The 27,500-nt window shown below is 46.6% G+C and overlaps 1 protein-coding gene across 1 annotated transcript in view; it reads left to right on the top strand.

The window, feature by feature from the left end:
- Positions 1–1,897: 1,897 nt before the first annotated feature.
- The window catches only part of LOC110533304 (serine/arginine repetitive matrix protein 3-like), a 189,165-nt gene continuing 163,562 nt past the window's right edge, over positions 1,898–27,500 (top strand). The window contains exon 1 of the mRNA XM_036989600.1: positions 1,898–2,075. The gene's annotated coding sequence lies outside the window, so the exon portion shown is untranslated. The remainder of the gene's footprint in view (positions 2,076–27,500) is intronic.

The raw sequence follows: 27,500 nt of genomic DNA, 5'->3' as shown, positions 1-27,500 counted from the left end.
TGTGTTGTTGAGTCAGGTATTCCCCTGGGTCTGTGTTGTTGAGTCAGGTATTCTGTCTATGTTGTTGAGTCAGGTATTCCCCTGAGTCTCTGTTGTTGAGTCAGGTATTCCCCTGAGTCTCTGTTGTTGAGTCAGGTATTCCCCTGGGCCTGTGTTGTTGAGTCAGGTATTCCCCTGGGTTTGTGTTGTTGAGTCAGGTATTCCCCTGGGCCTGTGTTGTTGAGTCAGGTATTCCCCTGGGCCTGTGTTGTTGAGTCAGGTATTCTGTCTATGTTGTTGAGTCAGGTATTCTGTCTATGTTGTTGAGTCAGGTATTCCCCTGGGCCTGTGTTGTTGAGTCAGGTATTCCCCTGGGCCTGTGTTGTTGAGTCAGGTATTCCCCTGGGCCTGTGTTGTTGAGTCAGGTATTCCCCTGAGTCTGTGTTGTTGAGTCAGGTATTCCCCTGAGTCTGTGTTGTTGAGTCAGGTATTCCCCTGCGTCTGTGTTGTTGAGTCAGGTATTCCCCTGGGTCTGTGTTGTTGAGTCAGGTATTCTGTCTATGTTGTTGAGTCAGGTATTCTGTCTATGTTGTTGAGTCAGGTATTCCCCTGGGCCTGTGTTGTTGAGTCAGGTATTCCCCTGGGCCTGTGTTGTTGAGTCAGGTATTCCCCTGGGCCTGTGTTGTTGAGTCAGGTATTCTGTCTATGTTGTTGAGTCAGGTATTCTGTCTATGTTGTTGAGTCAGGTATTCCCCTGGGCCTGTGTTGTTGAGTCAGGTATTCCCCTGGGCCTGTGTTGTTGAGTCAGGTATTCCCCTGGGCCTGTGTTGTTGAGTCAGGTATTCTGTCTATGTTGTTGAGTCAGGTATTTTGTCTATGTTGTTGAGTCAGGCATTCCCCCGGGTCTGTGTTGTTGAGTCAGGTATTCCCCTGAGTCTGTGTTGTTGAGTCAGGTATTCCCCTGGGCCTGTGTTGTTGAGTCAGGTATTCCCCTGGGCCTGTGTTGTTGAGTCAGGTATTCTGTCTATGTTGTTGAGTCAGGCATTCCCCCGGGTCTGTGTTGTTGAGTCAGGTATTCCCCTGAGTCTGTGTTGTTGAGTCGGCGCACAATTGTCCCAGCGTCGTCCAGGTTTGGCCTGGGTAGGCCGTCAATGTAAATAAGAAGTTAACTAGTCTGTTATAAATAACTTTGCATCCCTCCTGAATAAGGGAATTGTTGGACGGTCGACAGCGGTGAGTGTTTCTGTATTTCGGACAACGTCTGACGCTGAGGGGAGCAGCTGGCAAGCAATTTCCCAAACATTAGAAGTGCCGGTAAGGTGTCCGGATAGCTTTGACCCAAATCAAGCATTGATAGTCCTACTTCAGATAATGGACTTTTACGGATTGTTTTTTATAGCACTGAAACCATTTTTTAAATGACAATTTCTGTGCTCTGTTGTCCCAATAAAATGAATCTGATTATATGTAGGCAGAGCCAACTGAACGGGTCGCTTCTCAATCCACGTAGGCTACTATAACTGTGAATTAAATATTCATCTATGTGTATTTAACTTGTCTGTACTATCTTTACATAATGTCTTGAATGCAAATAGCCATATGTTTCCTACAGACCAAGGACAGAGTGGATTTTTACATGCACACTAATTATTCGATATGAATCTGATTATGCCTGAATACTCTAAACAATCAGCATGGGCTTGCGGTCAAAACGGCCACGCCAGATGGCGCATTCCGAACGTTAACGCCAAATACCACCCTTCCAGGCTTTTGTTGACTATTTGTTTGATCAGACAGCATCCTTTGCGTTGTTCATGGATGCAACGTTCCCTCCCGTCCGGTAGAGGTTGCTGTGCAGTATGATGGCGAGGAGCGCTGTGTTTTTACAGCACTGCTTTGCTGCTGTTTAGTGCGCTGTCCACTTCAGCACCAGGCAGGAGAAAAGTCAGCTCGAGATTGGGAATCCAGGACCACGGACAAATCCTTCATAAGAGGACGGCACCCCTCAGCGTCACACGTTGTCTGAAATACAGAAACACTCACCGCTGTCGGCCGTCCAACAATTCCCTTGTTCAGGAGTGAGGGATACGAATAAGGTAAGAAACATCACATCACCTCGTGCTTATTCATAGAAGAGGAATTAAGTTGACAAGCTCGCGACAGCAGGGCTGTTCGCGCATCAGTAACGAATGAACGGTAGCTCAAACCTCGTTAGCATACTCAGGCTGGATGAAATGAACACATTCACTTTGCAGTTATATTTTACTATTGCTTCTGTGTAAACACGACAGTCTGTTTTGTTAGCGTAAATTGTGCGCTCGAGAAATGTCCGTGTACAAACAAATACCGTTATTGTTGTTAACCACACAGATCGTGGCGCTGCAGATGTCCCTGTTTTTTTTGTACTAATCGATTTCCGGAGCTCTGTTGCCTGCTACTTCTTTCATTCGTAGGTTCATGCTTTTCAATGTTTACCGTAACCGTTCAGTGAACTGTCTGTGGTTGTTCATAATCATTTTAGCCTCAAATATGAGCCGCGCTGATATGAGTTTGGGGATGACATAGTTCATTGGATATGTTTGGAGGATATGTGTTTATAGCGTGCTGCTATCATTCATCTTACCTGATAGTGAATCAAATGGATTAGTATGGTTGATAATAATCCTACTATTCATGACTACCTTCCCTGAGCCATTATTGAAATCATACGCAATTTTACATTTCATACTATCATATGATGAATCCTGACTGAGTGGGATGAATGTCCTTGATTTCCCCGACATAAATGATAACGGTACAGTAAACAGAATGAAATTGACCGGCATCCTTGAATTCAGGAATCCACTTCCGTTCAGTAGACTCCTCTCAACTCAATGGGTAAATTGCTCCCATTTCCCTAGGCTCCAGATGTAATTTACACTGGTTTAGTAGTGATTCTGACATAGTTCTGCATGGAGGTAGACACATTTTTTTTTTTAAATAAGTAAATATAGCATACACCTGGCAGCATTGAAAGACAGGCAGAGAGTCGTTGTCATCCTAATCATTATTTCTGGAAACAACTTTACCATGTTTTTTTGGCTGAGGAACTGGTTGTACAGAAGACGTTGGTTGTCATACGGTGTTATTGTTTATTGGCATACTGTTAATTGGTTGTCATACTGTAAATTGGTTGTCATACTGTAAATTGGTTGTCATACTGTAATTGCTTGTCATACTCTGAATTGGTTGCCATACTGTAATTTTGTTGTCATATGGTGTAACAGTTGGTTGTCATACTGTAAATTGGTTGCCATACTGTAAATTGGTTGTCATATGGTGTAACAGTTGGTTGTCATACTGTAAATTGGTTGTCATACTGTAAATTGGTTGTCATATGGTGTAACAGTTGGTTGTCATACTGTAAATTGGTTATCATACTGTAAATTGGTTGTATACTGTAAATTGGTTGCCATACTGTAAATTGGTTGTCATGCTGTAAATTGGTTGCCATGCTGTAAATTGGTTGCCATACGCTGTAACAGTTGGTTGTTGTGTTCGGTGTGTCCTGATAAGTGTCATCCAATGTTACTGTGAGTGTTCAAAATCAAATGACATTTTATTTGTCACATGTTACAGTAATCCACTAATTCAAAAGGCACTCGCACGTCTGAGCAGTCTTTTTTTGCAGGTGCCTGACTAACAGTTGAACAAGATGAAGGAATAAAGGAAACCCGCACACTGCTCTTGATCGTATCACTGATTTCTAATAAGCTTTATACATATCGACCTCTCGTAAAGCTTCTTAAATATCAGTGAGACTATCAAGAGCAGTGTGCGGTTTCCTTTTTCCTTCACATGTTACAGTGAAATGCTTTTCTTGCCCTTAAATGCCCTTAACTAACAATGCTGTTTTAAGAAAAAAAAAAATATATATGTAAAAAATAATTAATAAGGAGCAACAATAAAATAACAGTAGCAAGGCTATATACAGGGTGTTCCGGTACAGAGTCAATGTGGAGGCTATATACAGGGGGTACCGGTACAGAGTCAATGTGGAGGCTATATACAGGGTGTTCCGGTACAGAGTCAATGTGGAGGCTATATACAGGGGGTACCGGTACAGAGTCAATGTGGAGGCTATATACAGGGTGTTCCGGTACAGAGTCAATGTGGAGGCTATATACAGGGGGTACCGGTACAGAGTCAATGTGGAGGCTATATACAGGGTATTACGGTACAGAGTCAATGTGGAGACTATATACAGGGGGTTCCGGTACAGAGTCAATGTGGAGACTATATACAGGGGGTTCCGGTACAGAGTCAATGTGGAGGCTATATACAGGGGGTTCCGGTACAGAGTCAATGTGGAGACTATATACAGGGGGTTCCGGTACAGAGTCAATGTGGAGGCTATATACAGGGGGTTCCGGTACAGAGTCAATGTGCGGGGGTACAGGTTAGTATTGAGGCTATATACAGGGGGCACTGGTTAGTAGTGAGACTATATACAGGGGGTACTGGTTAGTATTGAGGCTATATACAGGGGGCACTGGTTAGTAATGAGGCTATATACAGGGGGTACCGGTACAGAGTCAATGTGCGGGGGCACTGGTTAGTATTGAGGCTATATACAGGGGGTACTGGTTAGTATTGAGGCTATATACAGGGGGCACTGGTTAGTAATGAGGCTATATACAGGGGGTACCGGTTAGTAATGAGGTTATATACAGGGGGTACCGGTTAGTAATGAGGCTATATACAGGGGGTACCGGTTAGTAATGAGGTTATATACAGGGGGTACCAGTTAGTATTGATACTATATACAGGGGGTACCGGTTAGTATTGAGGTTATATACAGGGGGTACCAGTTAGTATTGATACTATATACAGGGGGTACCGGTTAGTATTGAGGCTATATACAGGGGGCACCGGTTAGTATTGAGGCTATATACAGGGGGTACCGGTTAGTATTGAGGCTATATACAGGGGGTACCGGTTAGTATTGAGGCTATATACAGGGGGTACCGGTTAGTATTGAGGCTATATACAGGGGGTACCGGTTAGTCGATGTAATTGAGGTAATATGTACAGGTAGTTAGAGCTCTCACTTTAGCCACCCTTTTGCAGTCAGCTAGTCAGTCAGCCAGTCAACCAGCTAGTCAACCAGCTAGTCAGTCAGCTAGTCAGCCAGCTAGTCAGTCAGCAAGTCAGCCAGCTAGTCAGTCAGCTAGCCAGTCAGCCAGTCAGTCAGCAAGTCAGCCAGCTAGTCAGTCAGCTAGCCAGTCAGCTAGTCAGTCAGCAAGTCAACCAGCTAGTCAACCAGCTAGTCAGCCAGCTAGTCAGTCAGCAAGTCAGCCAGCTAGTCAGCCAGCTAGTCAGCCAGCTAGTCAGCCAGCTAGTAAACCAGCTAGTCAGTCAGCTAGCCAGCCAGCTAGTCAGTCAGCTAGTCAGCCAGCTAGTCAACCAGCTAGTCAGTCAGCTAGCCAGCCAGCTAGTCAGTCAGCAAGTCAGTCAGCTAGTCAGTCAGCTAGTCAGTCAGCTAATCAGCCAGCTAGTCAGTCAGCCAGTCAACCAGCTAGTCAGCCAGCTAGTCCGTCAGCTAGTCAACCAGCTAGTCAGTCAGCTAGTCAGTCAGCTAGTCAGCCAGCTAGTCAGTCAGCTAGTCAGTCAGCTAGTCAGTCAGCCAGTCAACCAGCTAGTCAGTCAGCAAGTCAGTCAGCTAGTCAGTCAGCTAGTCAGTCAGCCAGTCAACCAGCTAGTCAGCCAGCTAGTCAACCAGCTAGTCAGTCAGCTAGTCAGTCAGCTAGTCAACCAGCTAGTCAGTCAGCTAGTCAGTCAGCTAGTCAGTCAGCTAGTCAGCCACTTAGTCAGTCAGCTAGTCAGCCAACTAGTCAGTCAGCTAGTCAGTCAGCTAGTCAGTCGCCAGCTAGTCAGTCAGCTAGTCAGTCAGCTAGTCAACCAGCTAGTCAGTCAGCTAGTCAGCCACTTAGTCAGTCAGCTAGTCAGCCAGCTAGTCAGTCAGCTAGTCAGCCAGCTAGTCAGCCAGCTAGTCAGTTAGCTAGTCAGCCAGCTAGTCAGTCAGCTAGTCAGCCAGCTAGTCAGTCAGCTAGTCAGCCACTTAGTCAGTCAGCTAGTCAGTCAGCAAGTCAGTCAGCTAATCAGCCAGCTAGTCAGCCAGCAAGTCAGTCAGCTAGTCAGTGAGCTAGTCAGCCACTTAGTCAGTCAGCTAGTCAGTCAGCAAGTCAGTCAGCTAGTCAGCCAGCTAGTCAGTCAGCAAGTCGGTCAGCTAGTCGGTCAGCAAGTCGGTCAGCTAGTCGGTCAGCTAGTCGGTCAGCTAGTCAGTCAGCTAGTCAGTCAGCTAGTCAGTCAGCAAGTCAGCCAGCTAGTCAGTCAGCTAGTCAGCCAGCTAGTCAGTCAGCTAGTCGGTCAGCTAGTCGGTCAGCTAGTCAGTCAGCTAGTCGGTCAGCTAGTCGGTCAGCTAGTCGGTCAGCTAGTCAGTCAGCTAGTCAGTCAGCTAGTCAGCCAGCTAGTCAGTCAGCTAGTCAGCCAGCTAGTCAGTCAGCTAGTCGGTCAGCTAGTCAGTCAGCTAGTCAGCCAGCTAGTCAGTCAGCTAGTCAGCCAGCTAGTCAGTCAGCTAGTCAGCCAGCTAGTCCAGTCCAGACTTTGAGAGTCCAGACTAAGAGTCTGATAGAGGGGTTAAATCAGTGTGTATTAATATGAAGCTAGCTGCTAGCAGAACACAAGGTGACTAAGAAATAAACATGGTTGGAGTCTGTAGTGTGGACAATAGAGACCTACTGTCTGGCCAACAGTAATCCCTAGTCACCTAGTTGGTCTAGATGTTGAAGCTGGTCACTGACCAACTACTCTAAGCACAAGTCTCTCCTGTACTCTATATCTTTCTGCTTCTCTCTTTCTCTCTCCATTTTAAACCATCTGTCTGCTACGTCTCTCTGTCTGTCTGCTACATCCCTCTGTCTGTCTGCTACACCCCCCTGTCTGTCTGCTACATCTCTCTGTCTGTCTGCTACATCTCCCCCTCTCTCTCTCTCTGCTACATCTCCCCCTCTCTCTCTCTCTGCTACATCTCCCTCTCTCTCTCTCTGCTACATCTCCCTCTCTCTCTCTCTGCTACATCTCCCTCTCTCTCTCTCTGCTACATCTCCCTCTCTCTCTCTCTGCTACATCTCCCTCTCTCTCTCTCTCTCTGCTACATCTCCCTCTCTCTCTCTCTGCTACATCTCCCTCTCTCTCTCTCTCTGCTACATCTCCCTCTCTCTCTCTCTGCTACATCTCCCTCTCTCTCTCTCTGCTACATCTCCCTCTCTCTCTCTCTGCTACATCTCCCTCTCTCTCTTTCTGCTACATCTCCCTCTCTCTCTCTCTGCTACATCTCCCTCTCTCTCTCTCTGCTACATCTCCCTCTCTCTCTCTCTGCTACATCTCCCTCTCTCTCTCTCTGCTACATCTCCCTCTCTCTCTCTCTGCTACATCTCCCTCTCTCTCTCTCTGCTACATCTCCCTCTCGCTCTCTCTGCAACATCTCCCTCTCTCTCTCTCTCTCTGCTACATCTCCCTCTCTCTCTCTCTGCTACATCTCCCCCTCTCTCTCTCTCTGCTACATCTCCCTCTCCCTCTCTCTCTCTCTGCTACATCTCCCTCTCTCTCTCTCTCTCTGCTACATCTCCCTCTCTCTCTCTCTGCTACATCTCCCTCTCTCTCTCTCTCTCTCTGCTACATCTCCCTCTCCCTCTCTCTCTCTCTGCTACATCTCCCTCTCTCTCTCTCTCTCTGCTACATCTCCCCCCTCTCTCTCTCTGCTACATCTCTCTCTCTCTCTCTCTCTCTCTCTGCTACATCTCCCTCTCTCTCTGCTACATCTCCCTCTCCCTCTCTCTCTCTCTGCTACATCTCCCTCCCTCTCTGCTACATCTCCCTCTCCCCCTCTCTCTCTCTGCTACATCTCCCCTCTCTCTCTCTCTGCTACATCTCCCTCTCTCTCTCTCTCTCTGCTACATCTCCCTCTCTCTCTCTGCTACATCTCCCCCTCTCTCTCTCTCTCTCTGCTACATCTCCCTCTCCCTCTCTCTCTCTCTGCTACATCTCCCTCTCTATCTCTCTCTCTGCTACATCTCCCCCTCTCTCTCTCTGCTACATCTCTCTCTCTCTCTCTCTGCTACATCTCCCTCTCTCTCTGCTACATCTCCCTCTCTCTCTCTCTGCTACATCTCCCCCTCTCTCTCTCTGCTACATCTCCCCCTCTCTCTCTCTGCTACATCTCCCTCTCTCTCTCTCTGCTACATCTGTCTCTCTGCTACATCTCTCTGTCTGTCTGCTACATCTCTCTGTCTGTCTGCTACATCTCTCTGTCTGTCTGCTACATCTCTCTGTCTGTCTGCTACATATCTCTGTCTGTCTGCTACATCTCCCTCTCTCTCTCTCTGCTACATCTCCCTCTCTCTCTCTCTCTCTGCTACATCTCCCCCTCTCTCTCTCTGCTACATCTCCCTCTCTCTCTCTCTGCTACATCTCCCTCTCTCTCTCTCTCTCTGCTACATCTCCCCCTCTCTCTCTCTGCTACATCTCTCTCTCTCTCTCTCTGCTACATCTCCCTCTCTCTCTGCTACATCTCCCTCTCTCTCTCTCTGCTACATCTCCCCCTCTCTCTCTCTGCTACATCTCCCCCTCTCTCTCTCTGCTACATCTCCCTCTCTCTCTCTCTGCTACATCTGTCTCTCTGCTACATCTCTCTGTCTGTCTGCTACATCTCTCTGTCTGTCTGCTACATCTCTCTGTCTGTCTGCTACATCTCTCTGTCTGTCTGCTACATATCTCTGTCTGTCTGCTACATCTCCCTCTCTCTCTCTCTGCTACATCTCCCTCTCTGCTACATCTGTCTGTCTGCTACATCTCCCTCTCTCTCGCTCTCTCTGCTACATCTCTCTCTCTCTCTCTATCTGCTACATCTCTCCCTCTCTATCTCTCTCTCTCTCTCTGCTACATCTCTCTCTCTCTCTGCTACATCTCTCTCTCTCTCCTCCTTCCCGTCTCCCAACGGCCCTAAACACCTCTCCCTACGCAGATCAGCGTGTTTTCAAATCCAAACAGTAAATGTTAGAGCACAACGGGTGGCAGGGGTAGTTCTCCCTAATTCAAAGACAGCGATTCCTTCCAAATGATGTTCTTATCTCTGAGCAGCAGGGAGAACAAAGCCAGAAACTGTTCCCCTTCATTCCCCTTAAACCACCAGGCAGCACCGGGGTGGGCTGGGTTGTGTGGATCACATGTTGTGGGATCCAGGAAGTGTCATTCAGAAGAGGGCTTTACTGTGACCGTCACATGTTGTGGGATCCAGGAAGTCTCTTTCAGAAGAGGGCGTTACTGTGACCGTCACATGTTGTGGGATCCAGGAAGTCTCTTTCAGAAGAGGGCGTTACTGTGACCGTCACATGTTGTGGGATCCAGGAAGTCTATTTCAGAAGAGGGCGTTACTGTGACCGTCACATGTTGTGGGATCCAGGAAGTCTCTTTCAGAAGAGGGCGTTACTGTGACCGTCACATGTTGGATCCAGGAAGTCTCTTTCAGAAGAGGGCGTTACTGTGACAGTCACATGTTGTGGGATCCAGGAAGTCTCTTTCAGAAGAGGGCGTTACTGTGACCGTCACATGTTGGATCCAGGAAGTCTTTCAGATCTGGGCTTTATTTACTAGTTCTAATGGTGCAAAGGATTCAATCTGTATTGTATAGCATTTTCAGTAGACAGACGAATGTTGTTAGCACCTTCCAGTCTTCCAGTTGGGTTAATTAATATGTGATATTACAGAAAGACAAGCCCCCAGTTTCCCCTGTCTGTCAGCCCCATACTGTACACCCAGGGACTTCACACACAGTGCTGGAGGCCAAATTAAAATGCCTCTGTTCCCATCCATTTTTCAACCTATCACCCTCCAAGCACACACACACACAAACACACACCCACACACATGCATGTGTGTGGGTGAGTGAGAGAGAGAGAGAGAGAAAAAAGAGAGAGAGCGAGGAGAAAGAAAGAAAGAGGAGAGAAGAGAGAGAGAGTTGATGTCATCTGGCTCACGTATCTGTGTGTATCTGTGTGTAAGCCTACTGTCTGTCTGGAGTAGCTCAGCCCTGGACCTAATGGACTGTTCCTCATAGATGGGAGAATGTATACGTCCCCTGCATTCAAGAATCCCTCTGCCTAAAAACAATATAAATAAATAGTGAGTTCCTCAAGGGTTCTATGGGAAGGGCTATGCAACCATAATGACCCATAGAACCCAGTGAGCTCAACAATGGTTCTTTACAGGTCACAAACGTTTTTTTTTTGTTCTTCTCTCTTTTAGTGATAATTAAAATGTAGGGGAGGCGGCTCATTTGAATATTTTGGGGGTTCACCTCTTTTTGTGCAGCTTTGAGTGAGAATGTCATTCCAGTTGATCTCATGTGTTGCGCTATGCCTTTACATTTACTATCAGACTACGGCCAGTAGTCTGGGACTTGTGAAAGACTCACGTGTCAATTGAGAACAGTTGACTAAATTAGTCAGTGGTTCTCAATTCTCTCCTCGGGGGATCCCCAGCTGCTCCAGAGGTAGCATCCAGCTGCTCCAGAGGTAGCATCCAGCTGCTCCAGAGGTAGCATCCAGCTGCTCCAGAGGTAGCATCCAGCTGCTCCAGAGGTAGCATCCAGCTGCTCCAGAGGTAGCATACAGCTGCTCCAGAGGTAGCATCCAGCTGCTCCAGAGGTAGCATGCAGCTGCTCCAGAGGTAGCATGCAGCTGCTCCAGAGGTAGCATGCAGCTGCTCCAGAGGTAGCATCCCCTTGATTCAACTTGTCGATGAGAACAATAATTAAAACCTATGACATTTAAAAAACGTACTGTAATATGGCTGACCAGAATAAAGAATAACCTGTGTGATTCTCCAGGAGGATGAACAAAGAACCTTCTGAAACATCCTCCATACAGGTTCTATAAAGAACCATAATAAAGTGTTCTATATAGCCAGATAGTGGAACCCTTTTTTAATGGTTCTTTAATGAAACATTCTCCATAAAGGTTCTATAAAGAACCATAAAAAAGTGTGGTTTTAATGTTCTTGTTTTTAATAGCACCATTTAAAACCTTATGGACCTGTTTTTATACAGTATAGTACCAAAAAAGTTTCTGCTACCGTTGCCAGCCTAAGAAACCCTATCTGGTACTGTTTAGAAGGGTTATGTGTGTGTGTGTGTGTGTGTGTGTACATTCGTTGCCCTGTAGCCCTCAGCCTCCAAAGCGGATGCTACTGAAGAGGGCCTGTGAGTCCAGACCCATGGGTCATTATATTACTCACTACTGAACTGGTGCTTTAAGATAAAGCCACTTTGCTGCTGTTCTCTTCACTTCGTTTTCTAAAACTGACATCTGTTTGTATTGGTTGTTGTCAGTTTTATGGTGTGATTTTTTTCAGATTGGTCTTGAGTAGTGTGTCGTCTGTGTGTGTGTTTATCCCCGTGGGGTTCAGAAGTCCTTAGGGTAAGGGTTACCGTTATGGTTAGGAGTAAAGGTTTGGTTTTGTGTTAGGGAAAATAGGATTTTTGAATGGGAATCAATTGTTTGGTCCCCACAAGGATAGTAAAACAAACGTGTGTGTGTGTGTGTGTGCGTGTGTGTGTGTGTGTGCTCGTGTTAGCTACCTGACGTATGTGAGAAGAGGTCAGCATTACAGCGCGTGTGTGTGTGTGTGCGTGTGTGTGTGTGTATGTGTGTGTGTGTGTGTGTGTGTGCGTGTGTGTGTGTGTGTGCTCGTGTTAGCTACCTGACGTATGTGAGAAGAGGTCAGCATTACAGCGCGTGTGTGTGTGTGTGTGTGTGTGTGTGTGTGTGTATGTGTGTGTGTGTGTGTGTGTATGTGTGTGTGTGTGTGTGTGCTCGTATTAGCTACCTGACGTATGTGAGAAGAGGTCAGCATTACAGCGTGTGTGCGTGCGTGTGTGTGATCTAGATACTTCTTTACATCAGGAAGAAGCTGTTTTACATATCCTTTGATCAGAGAGTCAAGTCTTAGATTCACTCATCAAGCAGAAGAAGAAAATAAACATATTCAGACCCAAATGGAATCAGTCAGATTCTGAAAGGTTCTTTATAGAACCATTCTCCATACAGGTTCTATAAAGAACCATAATAAAGTGTTCTACATACAGTGCCTTGCGAAAGTATTCGGCCCCCTTGAACTTTGCGACCTTTTGCCACATTTCAGGCTTCAAACATAAAGATATAAAACTGTATTTTTTTGTGAAGAATCAACACCAAGTGGGACACAATCATGAAGTGGAACGACATTTATTGGATATTTCAAACTTTTTTAACAAATCAAAAACTGAAAAATTGGGCGTGCAAAATGATTCAGCCCCCTTAAGTTAATACTTTGTAGCGCCACCTTTTGCTGCGATTACAGCTGTAAGTCGCTTGGGGTATGTCTCTATCAGTTTTGCACAGATATATATTACTCAATTAAATTAAAACATAGCGTTGTAATTCATCATTTGTTTTTTTTATATACAAACTATTTCACAGGGCTAACAGGCGACTCTCTACACTGTGTTCACTTCAATAATACAGTCTCACCTGATTCTCTCAACGAAAACATCTGTATGGCACCATATACATGGTCCACCACTGTTTGTTCAAAAGTAGGGCTTCTTGTCTCTTCTTTACCACTGACTTCAGAGCTGCTTTGAAGTTTTCCTCACAGTAACCAGGTGAAGGAGAGAGAGAGAGAGACAGAGAGAGACAGAGAGAGAGAGAAAGAATCCTTCTCCTCCCTCCTTAATCCTTCTCCTCCCTCCTTAATCCTTCTCCTCCCTCCTTAATCCTTCTCCTCCCTCCTTAATCCTTCTCCTCCCTCCTTAATCCTTCTCCTCCCTCCTTAATCCTTCTCCTCCCTCCTTAATCCTTCTCCTCCCTCCTTAATCCTTCTCCTCCCTCCTTAATCCCTCTCCTCCCTCCTTAATCCTTCTCCTCCCTCCTTAATCCTTCTCCTCCCTCCTTAATCCCTCTCCTCCCTCCTTAATCCTTCTCCTCCCTCCTTAATCCTTCTCCTCCCTCCTTAATCCTTCTCCTCCCTCCTTAATCCTTCTCCTCCCTCCTTAATCCTTCTCCTCCCTCCTTAATCCTTCTCCTCCCTCCTTAATCCTTCTCCTCCCTCCTTAATCCCTCTCCTCCCTCCTTAATCCTTCTCCTCCCTCCTTAATCCTTCTCCTCCCTCCTTAATCCTTCTCCTCCCTCCTTAATCCTTCTCCTCCCTCCTTAATCCTTCTCCTCCCTCCTTAATCCTTCTCCTCCCTCCTTAATCCTTCTCCTCCCTCCTTAATCCTTCTCCTCCCTCCTTAATCCTTCTCCTCCCTCCTTAATCCTTCCCCTCCCTCCTTCCCCACTGCGGACCACTTTGTCAACCACTGAAAAGATGGTTGACAAACAGACACCTCCCCTCAGAGAGTCTCTGTACAATAGAGGAGAGGAGTGTCTGGTTTCAGAGCTCACAAAGTAAAGAACAAATGATGGCTCTCCTCTCCTGGCTTGGGTTAAAGGGTTAATTCTGCATGGTTACGGGGTTAATTCTGCATGGTTACAGGGTTAGCTCACAAAGTAAAGAACAAATGATGGCTCTCCTCTCCTGGCTTGGGTTAAAGGGTTAATTCTGTATGGTTACAGGGTTAATTCTGCATGGTTACAGGGTTAATTCTGCATGGTTACAGGGTTAATTCTGCATGGTTACGGGGTTAATTCTGCATGGTTACAGGGTTAATTCTGCATGGTTACAGGGTTAATTCTGCATGGTTAAAGGGTTAATTCTGCATGTTTACAGGGTTAGCTCACAAAGTAAAGAACAAATGATGGCTCTCCTCTCCTGGCTTGGGTTAAAGGGTTAATTCTGCGTGGTTACAGGGTTAATTCTGCGTGGTTACAGGGTTAATTCTGCGTGGTTACAGGGTTAATTCTGCATGGTTACAGGGTTAATTCTGTGTGGTTACAGGGTTAATTCTGCATGGTTGCAGGGTTAATTCTACATGGTTACAGGGTTAATTCTGCGTGGTTACAAAGTTAATTCTGCATGGTTACAGGGTTAATTCTGCATGGTTACAGGGTTAATTCTGCATGGTTACAGGGTTAATTCTGCGTGGTTACATGGTTAATTCTGCATGGTTACAGAGTTAATTCTGCATGGTTACAGGGTTAATTCTGCATGGTTACAGGGTTAATTCTGCATGGTTACAGGGTTAATTCTGCGTGGTTACAGGGTTAATTCTGCATAGTTACAGGGTTAATTCTGTATGGTTACAGGGTTAATTCTGTGTGGTTACAGAAGGGGGGGTATGTGTGTGCAACAAGATCTCATAGTTTCCCTTCAAAATTTGAAGTCTTATGGATGAACATCTACTTTTTACATGAATTCTGCATGGTTACAGTGTTAATTCTGCATGGTTACAGGGTTAATTCTGCATGGTTACAGGGTTAATTCTGCCTGTGTGTGGGAGGATGGAGAAGCTGACAGAAGTATGGTGACGTACAGGATGTGAACAGCTGCTGCTAAACTCAACAACCCAACACACACACACACACACACACACACACATATACACGTACCCTGCTCTATTCACACACTGAATGTCTGGAGTACCTGTTAGACATTACACTCTCATCAACTCCTTCAAACACGCCATGTGCCTTAGAGAGAAAATGGCAACACTTTCTCTACGCACCATGGCAAAATGTGTCGATTTGCTGGAAATGAACTTTAAATCTATTGGTTTTCTCTTCTCTGTCACAAGTTGGGGTGGGGGGTGGGGGGGGTACACAGACCCACGAGCCCCTGCGGCCCCTCGTGATTAGTTGTTTTTTTTTGGTGGCCCCCACCCCCATCAAAGTTACCCGTCATAAACAGCTCTACTGTACAAGGAATGGTATTATGTTTTAGCTCTGTATTTAGCTCTGCTCTCTCCAAGAGAAGACACATCTTTTTTTGCAAAGACTTCACAATGTGATGCATAGCAATGATACCATGTTGGAGGCAGAGAAACAGGCCGAGAAACAGGCCGAGAAACAGGCCGAGAAACAGGCCGAGAAACAGGCAGAGAAACAGACAGAGAAACAGGCAGACAAACAGACAGAGAAACAGGCAGACAAACAGGCAGAGAAACAGGCAGAGGCAGAGAAACCGGTAGAGAAACAGAAACAGACAGAGAAACAGACAGAGAAACAGGCAGAGAAACAGACAGAGAAACAGGCAGACAAACAGGCAGAGAAAAAGGCAGAGAAACAGATAGAGAAACAGACAGAGAAACAGGCAGACAAACAGGCAGAGAAACAGACGGAGAAACAGAGAAACAGGCAGAGAAACAGAAACAGGCAGAGAAACAGACAGAGAAACAGATAGAGAAACAGACAGAGAAACAGGCAGACAAACAGGCAGAGGCAGAGAAACCGGTAGAGAAACAGAAACAGACAGAGAAACAGACAGAGAAACAGGCAGAGAAACAGAAACAGACAGAGAAACAGGCAGAGAAACAGACAGAGAAACCAGAGAAGGCAGAGAAACCGAAACAGGCAGAGAAACAGGCAGAGAAACAGACAGAGAAACAGACAGAGAAACAGACAGAGAAACAGAAACAGACAGAGAAACAGGCAGAGAAACAGACAGAGAAACAGGCAGAGAAACCAGAGAAGGCCTGAACAATGTTGTGAATGCTGCTCCTCTTTCCTGGCTGCCTCTCACTCTTTAACAGGGAATGTTTGACTTCATTGCTCCTTATTGGAAATAGGTACACACACACACACACACACACACACACACACACACACACACACACACACACACACACACACACACACACTTATAGAGAATTGGAAAACGGTAGGTGGTTGGAGGGGACAGGCAGGGGGTAGCGTGGGTGGCAGTAGGAGGCGAGAGCCCAATTTACGTTGCTGCGCTCCTCTGAGGCTAGCGCTGCGGCCTCTCTTAGTCACGGGTTGTAACGGCACACACACACACACACACACACACACACACACACACACACAGGGGCTGCATGGAGGCACGGAGAGGGAAGACGGAGATGAAGGGTGCCGTTTTAGTGTTGTTATTGTACTGAAGTCAGAGCATTTGTCCACATGAAAACATGTTAGACATGGCAAAATGTATAGAACTGCAAGAAAAATTGCTTTGTTACCTCCAGATCCTGGTTATATTACCTCCAGATCCTGGTTATATTACCTCCAGATCCTGGTTATATTACCTCCAGATCCTGGTTATATTACCTCCAGATCCTGGTTATATTACCTCCAGATCCTGGTTATATTACCTCCAGATCCTGGTTATATTACCTCCAGATCCTGGTTATATTACCTCCAGATCCTGGTTATATTACCACCAGATCCTGGTTATATTACCTCCAGATCCTGGTTATATTACCACCAGATCCTGGTTATATTACCACCAGATCCTGGTTATATTACCTCCAGATCCTGGTTATATTACCACCAGATCCTGGTTATATTACCTCCAGATCCTGGTTATATTACCTCCAGATCCTGGTTATATTACCTCCATATCCTGGTTATATTACCTCCAGATCCTGGTTATATTACTACCATATCCTGGTTATATTACCTCTAGATCCTGGTTATATTACTACCAGATCCTGGTTATATTACCTCCAGATCCTGGTTATATTACCACCAGATCCTGGTTATATTACCACCAGATCCTGGTTATATTACCACCAGATCCTGGTTATATTACCTTCAGATCCTGGTTATATTACCTCCAGATCCTGGTTATATTACCTCCAGATCCTGGTTATATTACCTCCAGATCCTGGTTATATCACCTCCAGATCCTGGTTATATTACTACCAGATCCTGGTTATATCACCTCCAGATCCTGGTTATATTACCTCCAGATCCTGGTTATATTACCTCCAGATCCTGGTTATATTACCTCCAGATCCTGGTTATATTACCTCCAGATCCTGGTTATATTACCTCCAGATCCTGGTTATATTACCACCAGATCCTGGTTATATTACTACCAGATCCTGGTTATATTACCACCAGATCCTGGTTATATTACCACCAGATCCTGGTTATATTACCACCAGATCCTGGTTATATTACCTCCACATCCTGGTTATATTACCACCAGATCCTGGTTATATTACCTCCAGATCCTGGTTATATTACTACCAGATCCTGGTTATATTACCACCAGATCCTGGTTATATTACCACCAGATCCTGGTTATATTACCACCAGATCCGGGTTATATTACCTCCAGATCCTGGTTATATTACCTCCAGATCCTGGTTATATTACCTCCAGATCCTGGTTATATTACCTCCAGATCCTGGTTATATTACCTCCAGATCCTGGTTATATTACTACCAGTTCCTGGTTATATTACCACCAGATCCTGGTTATATTACTACCATATCCTGGTTATATTACCTCTAGATCCTGGTTATATTACTACCAGATCCTGGTTATATTACCTCCAGATCCTGGTTATATTACCACCAGATCCTGGTTATATTACCACCAGATCCTGGTTATATTACCACCAGATCCTGATTATATCACCTCCAGATCCTGGTTATATTACAACCAGATCCTGGTTATATTACTACCAGATCCTGGTTATATTACCTCCAGATCCTGGTTATATTACTACCAGATCCTGGTTATATTACCACCAGATCCTGGTTATATTACCACCAGATCCTGGTTATATTACCTCCAGATCCTGGTTATATTACTACCAGATCCTGGTTATATTACCTCCAGATCCTGGTTATATTACCTCCAGATCCTGGTTATATTACATCCAGATCCTGGTTATATTACCACCAGATCCTGGTTATATTACCTCCAGATCCTGGTTATATCACCTCCAGATCCTGGTTATATTACCACCAGATCCTGGTTATATTACTACCAGATCCTGGTTATATTACAACCAGATCCTGGTTATATTACTACCAGATCCTGGTTATATTACAACCAGATCCTGGTTATATTACTACCAGATCCTGGTTATATTACCTCCAGATCCTGGTTATATTACTACCAGATCCTGGTTATATTACCACCAGATTCTGGTTATATTACCACCAGATCCTGGTTATATTACCTCCAGATCCTGGTTATATTACTACCAGATCCTGGTTATATTACCTCCAGATCCTGGTTATATTACCTCCAGATCCTGGTTATATTACTACCAGATCCTGGTTATATTACTACCAGATCCTGGTTATATTACTACCAGATCCTGGTTATATTACCACCAGATCCTGGTTATATTACTACCAGATCCTGGTTATATTACCACCAGATCCTGGTTATATTACCACCAGATCCTGGTTATATTACCACCAGATCCTGGTTATATTACCACCAAATCCTGGTTATATTACTACCAGATCCTGGTTATATTACCACCAGATCCTGGTTATATTACCACCAGATCCTGGTTATATTACCACCAGATCCTGGTTATATTACCACCAGATCCTGGTTATATTACTACCAGATCCTGGTTATATTACCACCAGATCCTGGTTATATTACCACCAGATCCTGGTTATATTACCACCAGATCCTGGTTATATTACCACCAAATCCTGGTTATATCACCAATGTGATAAAAAAGAGTCAGCCCGTAGAGACTGAAGATGGGGCATTCGCTTGGCTTTGTGAGATTCTCAATGCTTTTGTTAAACCCCTTTTGTGGATCTTTTCACTTTTAAAGGGGTGATTTGAAGATTTGCTTTCTCAACTAGACAGGATAGGAGGATAGGCCTGTTAGATATTTTTTCATGGGGTTTTATCCATTCTAGCATCAGCAGTGTTTAGGTTGTCAGTCTTTTATGATGTTCCACAGTCATTCTATTTGCTGTTTAGTATGCTTGTTTGGTTCCTACAGGGACGATGAGCTCACAACTGCATCAGTAAATAACGTCAACGACTGCAATAAGTGATGCTTCCTTTCTGAATGTAGCTGCCTGAATCATTGCTCCAAGAGAGTAGAGAGGGAGAAAGAGAGAGTAGAGAGGGACAAGGGAGGTACAGTAAGAGAGTGAGAAAACAGAAAGAGAGAGAGGAAAGCGAGAGATGGAGAAGAGGATAAGGAAAGGGTGAGATGGAGAAGATATAGGGTGAGATGGAGAAGAGATAAGGGAAAGATGGAGAAGAGGATAAGGAAAGGGAGAGATGGAGAAGAGATATGGAGAGATGGAGAAGAGATAAGGGAAAGATGGAGAAGAGATAAGGAAAGGGAGATATGGAGAAGAGAAGGAAAGGGAGAGATGGAGAAGAGATATGGCGAGGGAGAGATGGAGAAGAGTTATGGAAAGGGAGAGATGGAGAAGAGATATGGAGAAGAGATAAGGAAAGGGAGAGAAGGAGAAGAGAGAAGGAAAGGGAGAGATGGAGAAGAGATATGGGAAGGGAGAGATGGAGAAGAGATATGGAGAAGAGATAAGGAAAGGGAGAGATGGAGAAGAGATATGGAGAGATGGAGAAGAGAAGGAAAGGGAGAGAAGGAAAAAGAAGGAAAGGGAGAGATGGAGAAGAGATAAGGAAAGGGAGAGAAGGAGAAGAGATATGGAGAAGAGATAAGGAGAAGAGATAAGGAAAGGGAGAGATGGAGAAGAGATAAGGAAAGGGAGAGAAGGAGAAGAGTTAAGGAAAGGGAGAGAAGGAGAAGAGATATGGAGAAGAGATAAGGAAAGGGAGAGATGGAGAAGAGATAAGGAAAGGGAGAGATAGAGAAGAGATATGGAGAGATGGAGAAGAGAAGGAAAGGGAGAGAAGGAGAAGAGATATGGAAAGGGAGAGATGGAGAAGAGATATGGAAAGGGAAAGATGGAGAAGAGATAAGGAAAGGGAGAGATAGAGAAGAGATATGGAGAGATGGAGAAGAGAAGGAAAGGGAGAGAAGGAGAAAAGATATGGAGAGGGAGAGATGGAGAAGAGATATGGAAAGGGATAGATGGAGAAAAGAAGGAAAGGGAGAGATGGAGAAGAGATATGGAGAGATGGAGAAGAGAAGGAAAGGGAGAGATGGAGAAGAGATATGGAGAGGGAGAGATGGAGAAGAGATAGGGTGATGGAGAGATGGAAAAGAGATGTGGAGAGGGAGAGATGGAGAAGAGAAGGAAAGGGAGAGAAGGAGAAGAGGATAAGGAAAGGGAGAGATGGAGAAGAGATAGGGTGAGGGAGAGATGGAAAAGAGATGTGGAGAGGGAGAGATGGAGAAGAGAAGGAAAGGGAGAGAAGGAGAAGAGGATAAGGAAAGGGAGAGATGGAGAAGAGATAGGGTGAGGGAGAGATGGAAAAGAGATGTGGAGAGGGAGAGATGGAGAAGAGAAGGAAAGGGAGAGAAGGAGAAGAGGATAAGGAAAGGGAGAGATGGAGAAGAGAAGGAAAGGGAGAGAAGGAGAAGAGGATAAGGAAAGGGAGAGGTGGAGAAGAGAAGGAAAGGGAGAGAAGGAGAAGAGGATAAGGAAAGGGAGAGATGGAGAAGAGATAGGGTGAGGGAGAGATGGAAAAGAGATGTGGAGAGGGAGAGATGGAGAAGAGAAGAAAAAACTGAAGAAAAAAAGAGATGCTACTGTTAGCTTATTAACCATAGGAGGTGCTGACTGCCTTCTTGTCTACTCCGCTGGCTGCTGAAGCACACGGCCAGGGGAAAGGAGTTTTAAGGAAAGGCCAGCCTGGCGGCCATGTTCTCCAGGTGACCTTCTTTTAGAGTGGCAACACGGGGAAGAGTGTGGTGGGGGGGGGGGGCACATTACCTTTTCCAGCCCAGTGGAGATGGCTGGCCCTGGGTCACAGGCGTTCTGAGCCCAGCCTGTAGCATCTATCCTCCAGGCCTGGTTAATAACACGGTGGCTTTGATTGGCCTCTCAGCTCGCCCAGCCCTTTGTGTCCTGATCCACTACACAATGGGAGCTGTCCATCAGGAGCTCTGAGCTTTAACAAGGACTGCATGGATGGCAGAGAGAGAGAGAGAGAGAGAGAGAGAGAGAGAGAGAGAGAGAGAGAGAGAGAGAGAGAGAGAGAGAGAGAGAGAGAGAGAGAGAGAGAGAGAGAGAGAGAGAGAGAGAGAGAGAGAGAGAGAGAGAGAGAGAGAGAGAGAGAGAGAGAGAGAGAGAGAGAGAGAGAGAGAGAGAGAGAGAGAGAGAGAGAGAGAGAGAGAGAGAGAGAGAGAGAGAGAGAGAGAGAGAGAGAGAGAGAGAGAGAGAGAGAGAGAGAGAGAGAGAGAGAGAGAGAGAGAGAGAGAGAGAGAGAGAGAGAGAGAGAGAGAGAGAGAGAGAGAGAGAGAGGAGAGAGAGAGAGAGAGAGAGAGCGCTTTGGCAATGTTAACACATGTTTCCCATGCCAATAAAGCCATTGAATTGAGAGAGAGAGAGAGACAGACAGACAGACAGAGGGAGGGAGGGATAGCGAGAAGAAAGAGAAAAGAGAGAGGCAGAGCAGATTTAATATCCTCAGGATTTCACAGAGCAGAAAGAGTCAGAGCTGGATGAGACAGTCAGGTTAGCGTTTTTCATCATGGAGCTTGTTTTTGAGGTAGCTCTGCAGTGTGGTCACTAGCTGGCACAGCCACAAAGTCAAACCCTAACCTTAACCCTAAAACTATTCAAAGAAAGACTTGAGAAACCTTTACTGCACACTAGCCTTGTCCAGGGAGAGGAGCCTAGTCCAGGGAGAGGAGCCTAGTCTAGGGAGAGGAGCCTAGTCTAGGGAGAGGAGAGGAGCCTAGTCTAGGGAGAGAAGAGGAGCCTAGTCCAGGGAGAGGAGCCTAGTCCAGGGAGAGGAGCCTAGTCCAGGGAGAGGAGCCTAGTCTCGGGAGAGGAGCCTAGTCTAGGGAGAGGAGCCTCGTCTAGGGAGAGGAGCCTCGTCTAGGGAGAGGAGCCTAGTCTAGGGAGAGGAGAGGAGCCTAGTCTAGGGAGAGGAGCCTAGTCCAGGGAGAAGAGCCTAGTCTAGGGAGAGGAGCCTAGTCTAGGGAGAGGAGCCTAGTCTAGGGAGAGGAGCCTAGTCTAGGGAGAGGGACCTAGTCCAGGGAGAGGAGAGGAACCTAGTCCAGGGAGTTGAGAGGAACATAGTCTAGGGAGGTGAGAGGAACCTAGTTCTGGGAGATGAGGGGAGCCTAATCCAGGGAGATGAGAGGAACCTAATCCAGCGAGATGAGAAGAACCTAGTCCAGGGAGATGAGCCTTGTCCAGGGATTTGAGAGGAACCTAGTTTAGGGATTTGAGAGGAACCTAATCCATGGAGATGAGAGGAACCTAGTCCAGGGAGAGGAGAGGAACCTAGTCCAGGGAGATGAGAGGAACCTAGTCCAGGGAGATGAGAGGAACCTAGTCCAGGGAGATGAGCCTAGTCCAGGGAGATGAGAGGAACCTAGTCCAGGGAGATGAGAGGAACCTAATCCAGGGAGAGGAGAGGAACCTAGTCCAGGGAGATGTGCCTAGTCCAAGGAGATGAGAGGAACCTAGTCCAGGGAGATGAGCCTAGTCCAGGGAGTTGAGAAGAACCTAGTCCTGGGAGTTGAGAGGAACCTAGTCCGGGGAGATGAGAGGAACCTAGTTCAGGGAGTTGAGAGGAAGCTAGTCCAGGTAAAGGAGAGGAACCTAATCCATGGAGATGAGAGGAACCTAGTCCAGGGAGTTGAGAGGAACCTAGTCCAGGGAGATGAGCCTTGTCCAGGGATTTGAGAGGAACCTAGTTCAGGGATTTGAGAGAAACCTAGTCCAGGGAGATGAGCCTTGTCCAGGGATTTGAGAGGAACCTAGTTCAGGGATTTGAGAGGAACCTAATCCAGGGAGATGAGAGGAACCTAGTCCAGGGAGATGAGCCTAGTCCAAGGAGATGAGAGGAACCTAGTCCAGGGAGATGAGCCTAGTCCAGGGAGTTGAGAAGAACCTAGTCCTGGGAGTTGAGAGGAACCTAGTCCGGGGAGATGAGAAGAACCTAATCCAGGGAGATGAGAGGAACCTAGTTCATGGAGTTGAGAGGAACCTAGTCCAGGGAGATGAGCCTTGTCCAGGGAGATGAGAGGAACCTAGTCCAGGGAGTTGAGAGGAACCTAGTCCAGGGAGTTGAGAGAAACCTAGTCCAGGGAGATGAGCCTTGTCCAGGGATTTGAGAGGAACCTAGTTCAGGGAGTTGAGAGGAACCTAGTCCAGGGAGATGAGCCTTGTCCAGGGATTTGAGAGGAACCTAGTTGGGGGATTTGAGAGGAACCTAATCCAGGGAGATGAGAGGAACCTAGTCCAGGGAGATGAGCCTTGTCCAGGGATTTGAGAGGAACCTAGTTGGGGGATTTGAGAGGAACCTAATCCAGGGAGAGGAGAGGAACCTAGTCCAGGGAGATGAGCCTAGTCCAAGGAGATGAGAGGAACCTAGTCCAGGGAGATGAGCCTAGTCCAGGGACTTGAGAGGAACCTAATCCAGGGAGATGAGAGGAACCTAGTCCAGGGAGTTGAGAGGAACCTAGTCCAGGGAGTTGAGAGGAACCTAATCCAGGGAGATGAGAGGAACCTAATCCAGGGAGTTGAGAGGAACCTAATCCAGGGAGTTGAGAGGAACCTAATCCAGGGAGATGAGAGGAACCTAATCCAGGGAGAGGAGAGGAACCTAGTCCAGGGAGATGAGCCTAGTCCAAGGAGATGAGAGGAACCTAGTCCAGGGAGATGAGCCTAGTCCAGGGACTTGAGAGGAACCTAATCCAGGGAGATGAGAGGAACCTAGTCCAGGGAGTTGAGAGGAACCTAGTCCAGGGAGTTGAGAGGAACCTAATCCATGGAGATGAGAGGAACCTAGTCCAGGGAGTTGAGAGGAACCTAGTCCAGGGAGATGAGCCTTGTCCAGGGATTTGAGAGGAACCTAGTTCAGGGATTTGAGAGAAACCTAGTCCAGGGAGATGAGCCTTGTCCAGGGATTTGAGAGGAACCTAGTTCAGGGATTTGAGAGGAACCTAATCCATGGAGATGAGAGGAACCTAGTCCAGGGAGATGAGCCTAGTCCAAGGAGATGAGAGGAACCTAGTCCAGGGAGATGAGCCTAGTCCAGGGAGTTGAGAAGAACCTAGTCCTGGGAGTTGAGAGGAACCTAGTCCGGGGAGATGAGAAGAACCTAATCCAGGGAGATGAGAGGAACCTAGTTCATGGAGTTGAGAGGAACCTAGTCCAGGGAGATGAGCCTTGTCCAGGGAGATGAGAGGAACCTAGTCCAGGGAGTTGAGAGGAACCTAGTCCAGGGAGTTGAGAGAAACCTAGTCCAGGGAGATGAGCCTTGTCCAGGGATTTGAGAGGAACCTAGTTCAGGGAGTTGAGAGGAACCTAGTCCAGGGAGATGAGCCTTGTCCAGGGATTTGAGAGGAACCTAGTTGGGGGATTTGAGAGGAACCTAATCCAGGGAGATGAGAGGAACCTAGTCCAGGGAGATGAGCCTTGTCCAGGGATTTGAGAGGAACCTAGTTGGGGGATTTGAGAGGAACCTAATCCAGGGAGAGGAGAGGAACCTAGTCCAGGGAGATGAGCCTAGTCCAAGGAGATGAGAGGAACCTAGTCCAGGGAGATGAGCCTAGTCCAGGGACTTGAGAGGAACCTAATCCAGGGAGATGAGAGGAACCTAGTCCAGGGAGTTGAGAGGAACCTAGTCCAGGGAGTTGAGAGGAACCTAATCCAGGGAGATGAGAGGAACCTAATCCAGGGAGTTGAGAGGAACCTAATCCAGGGAGTTGAGAGGAACCTAATCCAGGGAGATGAGAGGAACCTAATCCAGGGAGAGGAGAGGAACCTAGTCCAGGGAGATGAGCCTAGTCCAAGGAGATGAGAGGAACCTAGTCCAGGGAGATGAGCCTAGTCCAGGGACTTGAGAGGAACCTAATCCAGGGAGATGAGAGGAACCTAGTCCAGGGAGTTGAGAGGAACCTAGTCCAGGGAGTTGAGAGGAACCTAATCCAGGGAGATGAGAGGAACCTAATCCAGGGAGTTGAGAGGAACCTAATCCAGGGAGTTGAGAGGAACCTAATCCAGGGAGATGAGAGGAACCTAATCCAGGGAGAGGAGAGGAACCTAGTCCAGGGAGATGAGCCTAGTCCAAGGAGATGAGAGGAACCTAGTCCAGGGAGATGAGCCTAGTCCAGGGACTTGAGAGGAACCTAATCCAGGGAGATGAGAGGAACCTAGTCCAGGGAGTTGAGAGGAACCTAGTCCAGGGAGTTGAGAGGAACCTAATCCATGGAGATGAGAGGAACCTAGTCCAGGGAGTTGAGAGGAACCTAGTCCAGGGAGATGAGCCTTGTCCAGGGATTTGAGAGGAACCTAGTTCAGGGATTTGAGAGAAACCTAGTCCAGGGAGATGAGCCTTGTCCAGGGATTTGAGAGGAACCTAGTTCAGGGATTTGAGAGGAACCTAATCCATGGAGATGAGAGGAACCTAGTCCAGGGAGATGAGCCTAGTCCAAGGAGATGAGAGGAACCTAGTCCAGGGAGATGAGCCTAGTCCAGGGAGTTGAGAAGAACCTAGTCCTGGGAGTTGAGAGGAACCTAGTCCGGGGAGATGAGAAGAACCTAATCCAGGGAGATGAGAGGAACCTAGTTCATGGAGTTGAGAGGAACCTAGTCCAGGGAGATGAGCCTTGTCCAGGGAGATGAGAGGAACCTAGTCCAGGGAGTTGAGAGGAACCTAGTCCAGGGAGTTGAGAGAAACCTAGTCCAGGGAGATGAGCCTTGTCCAGGGATTTGAGAGGAACCTAGTTCAGGGAGTTGAGAGGAACCTAGTCCAGGGAGATGAGCCTTGTCCAGGGATTTGAGAGGAACCTAGTTGGGGGATTTGAGAGGAACCTAATCCAGGGAGATGAGAGGAACCTAGTCCAGGGAGATGAGCCTTGTCCAGGGATTTGAGAGGAACCTAGTTGGGGGATTTGAGAGGAACCTAATCCAGGGAGAGGAGAGGAACCTAGTCCAGGGAGATGAGCCTAGTCCAAGGAGATGAGAGGAACCTAGTCCAGGGAGATGAGCCTAGTCCAGGGACTTGAGAGGAACCTAATCCAGGGAGATGAGAGGAACCTAGTCCAGGGAGTTGAGAGGAACCTAGTCCAGGGAGTTGAGAGGAACCTAATCCAGGGAGATGAGAGGAACCTAATCCAGGGAGTTGAGAGGAACCTAATCCAGGGAGTTGAGAGGAACCTAATCCAGGGAGATGAGAGGAACCTAATCCAGGGAGAGGAGAGGAACCTAGTCCAGGGAGATGAGCCTAGTCCAAGGAGATGAGAGGAACCTAGTCCAGGGAGATGAGCCTAGTCCAGGGACTTGAGAGGAACCTAATCCAGGGAGATGAGAGGAACCTAGTCCAGGGAGTTGAGAGGAACCTAGTCCAGGGAGTTGAGAGGAACCTAATCCAGGGAGATGAGAGGAACCTAATCCAGGGAGTTGAGAGGAACCTAATCCAGGGAGTTGAGAGGAACCTAATCCAGGGAGATGAGAGGAACCTAATCCAGGGAGAGGAGAGGAACCTAGTCCAGGGAGTTGAGAGAAACCTAATCCAGGGAGATGAGAGAAACCTAATCCAGGGAGATGAGAGGAGCCTCGTCCAGGGAGTTGAGAGGAACCTAATCCAGGGAGATGAGAGAAACCTAATCCAGGGAGATGAGAGGAGCCTCGTCCAGGGAGTTGAGAGGAACCTAATCCAGGGAGATGAGAGAAACCTAGTTCAGGGAGCTGAGAGGAACCTAGTTCAGGGAGCTGAGAGGAAGCTAGTCCAGGGAGATGAGAGGAGCCTGGTGACATGAGGATCCACTAAAGGATTGTATGCTCCTAGTTTCCAAACCTGCTCCTGGGGAACCCAAGGGGTTGTACATTTTTGTTTTGACCCTAGCACATCACAGCAGATTTAATAAAGCAATTAAACCTTTATCTTTACCATCATACTACATTCTGGGTTCTGGGTGTCCATGTCAAAGTGAGGTGTTTTTGTGTGTCAGGGTTGTGCTCAATTCAGAACTGAATTTAGAATGCCTCATGAATTTAAATGTTTGAATTAGAATTTTATTTGAATTGAAGTAGTAGAATACAGAATTGAATTAAAGGAAAAATAACTGATTTCAGTGAAATTCAATTATTCAAATGCCTCTTTTATTTTATGTGAAATATACATAATGTACATAAACCATTAAACACATCGTTATGTACAGTACCAGTCAAAAGTTTGGACACACCTACTCATTACAGTACTATTTTCTACATTGAAGAACAACAGTGACGACATCAAAACTATGAAATAACACATATGGAGTCATGTAGTAACCAAAAAAGCGTTAAACAAATCAAAATGTATTTTAGATTCTTCAAAAAGAAGCCACCCTTTGCCTTGACGACAGCTTTGCACACACTTGTCATACAAATAAAGAAAAACCCTTGACTTTAGACTGCTACTGTTCATACATTTAAACAATTGAACCTGTATGTA

Source organism: Oncorhynchus mykiss, chromosome 10, assembly GCF_013265735.2.
Source record: "Oncorhynchus mykiss isolate Arlee chromosome 10, USDA_OmykA_1.1, whole genome shotgun sequence".
In the NCBI taxonomy this organism is placed as follows: Eukaryota; Metazoa; Chordata; class Actinopteri; order Salmoniformes; family Salmonidae; genus Oncorhynchus; species Oncorhynchus mykiss.
The sequence above is the reverse complement of the archived record's forward strand: the minus strand, read 5'-3'. Positions and strand labels throughout refer to the sequence as shown.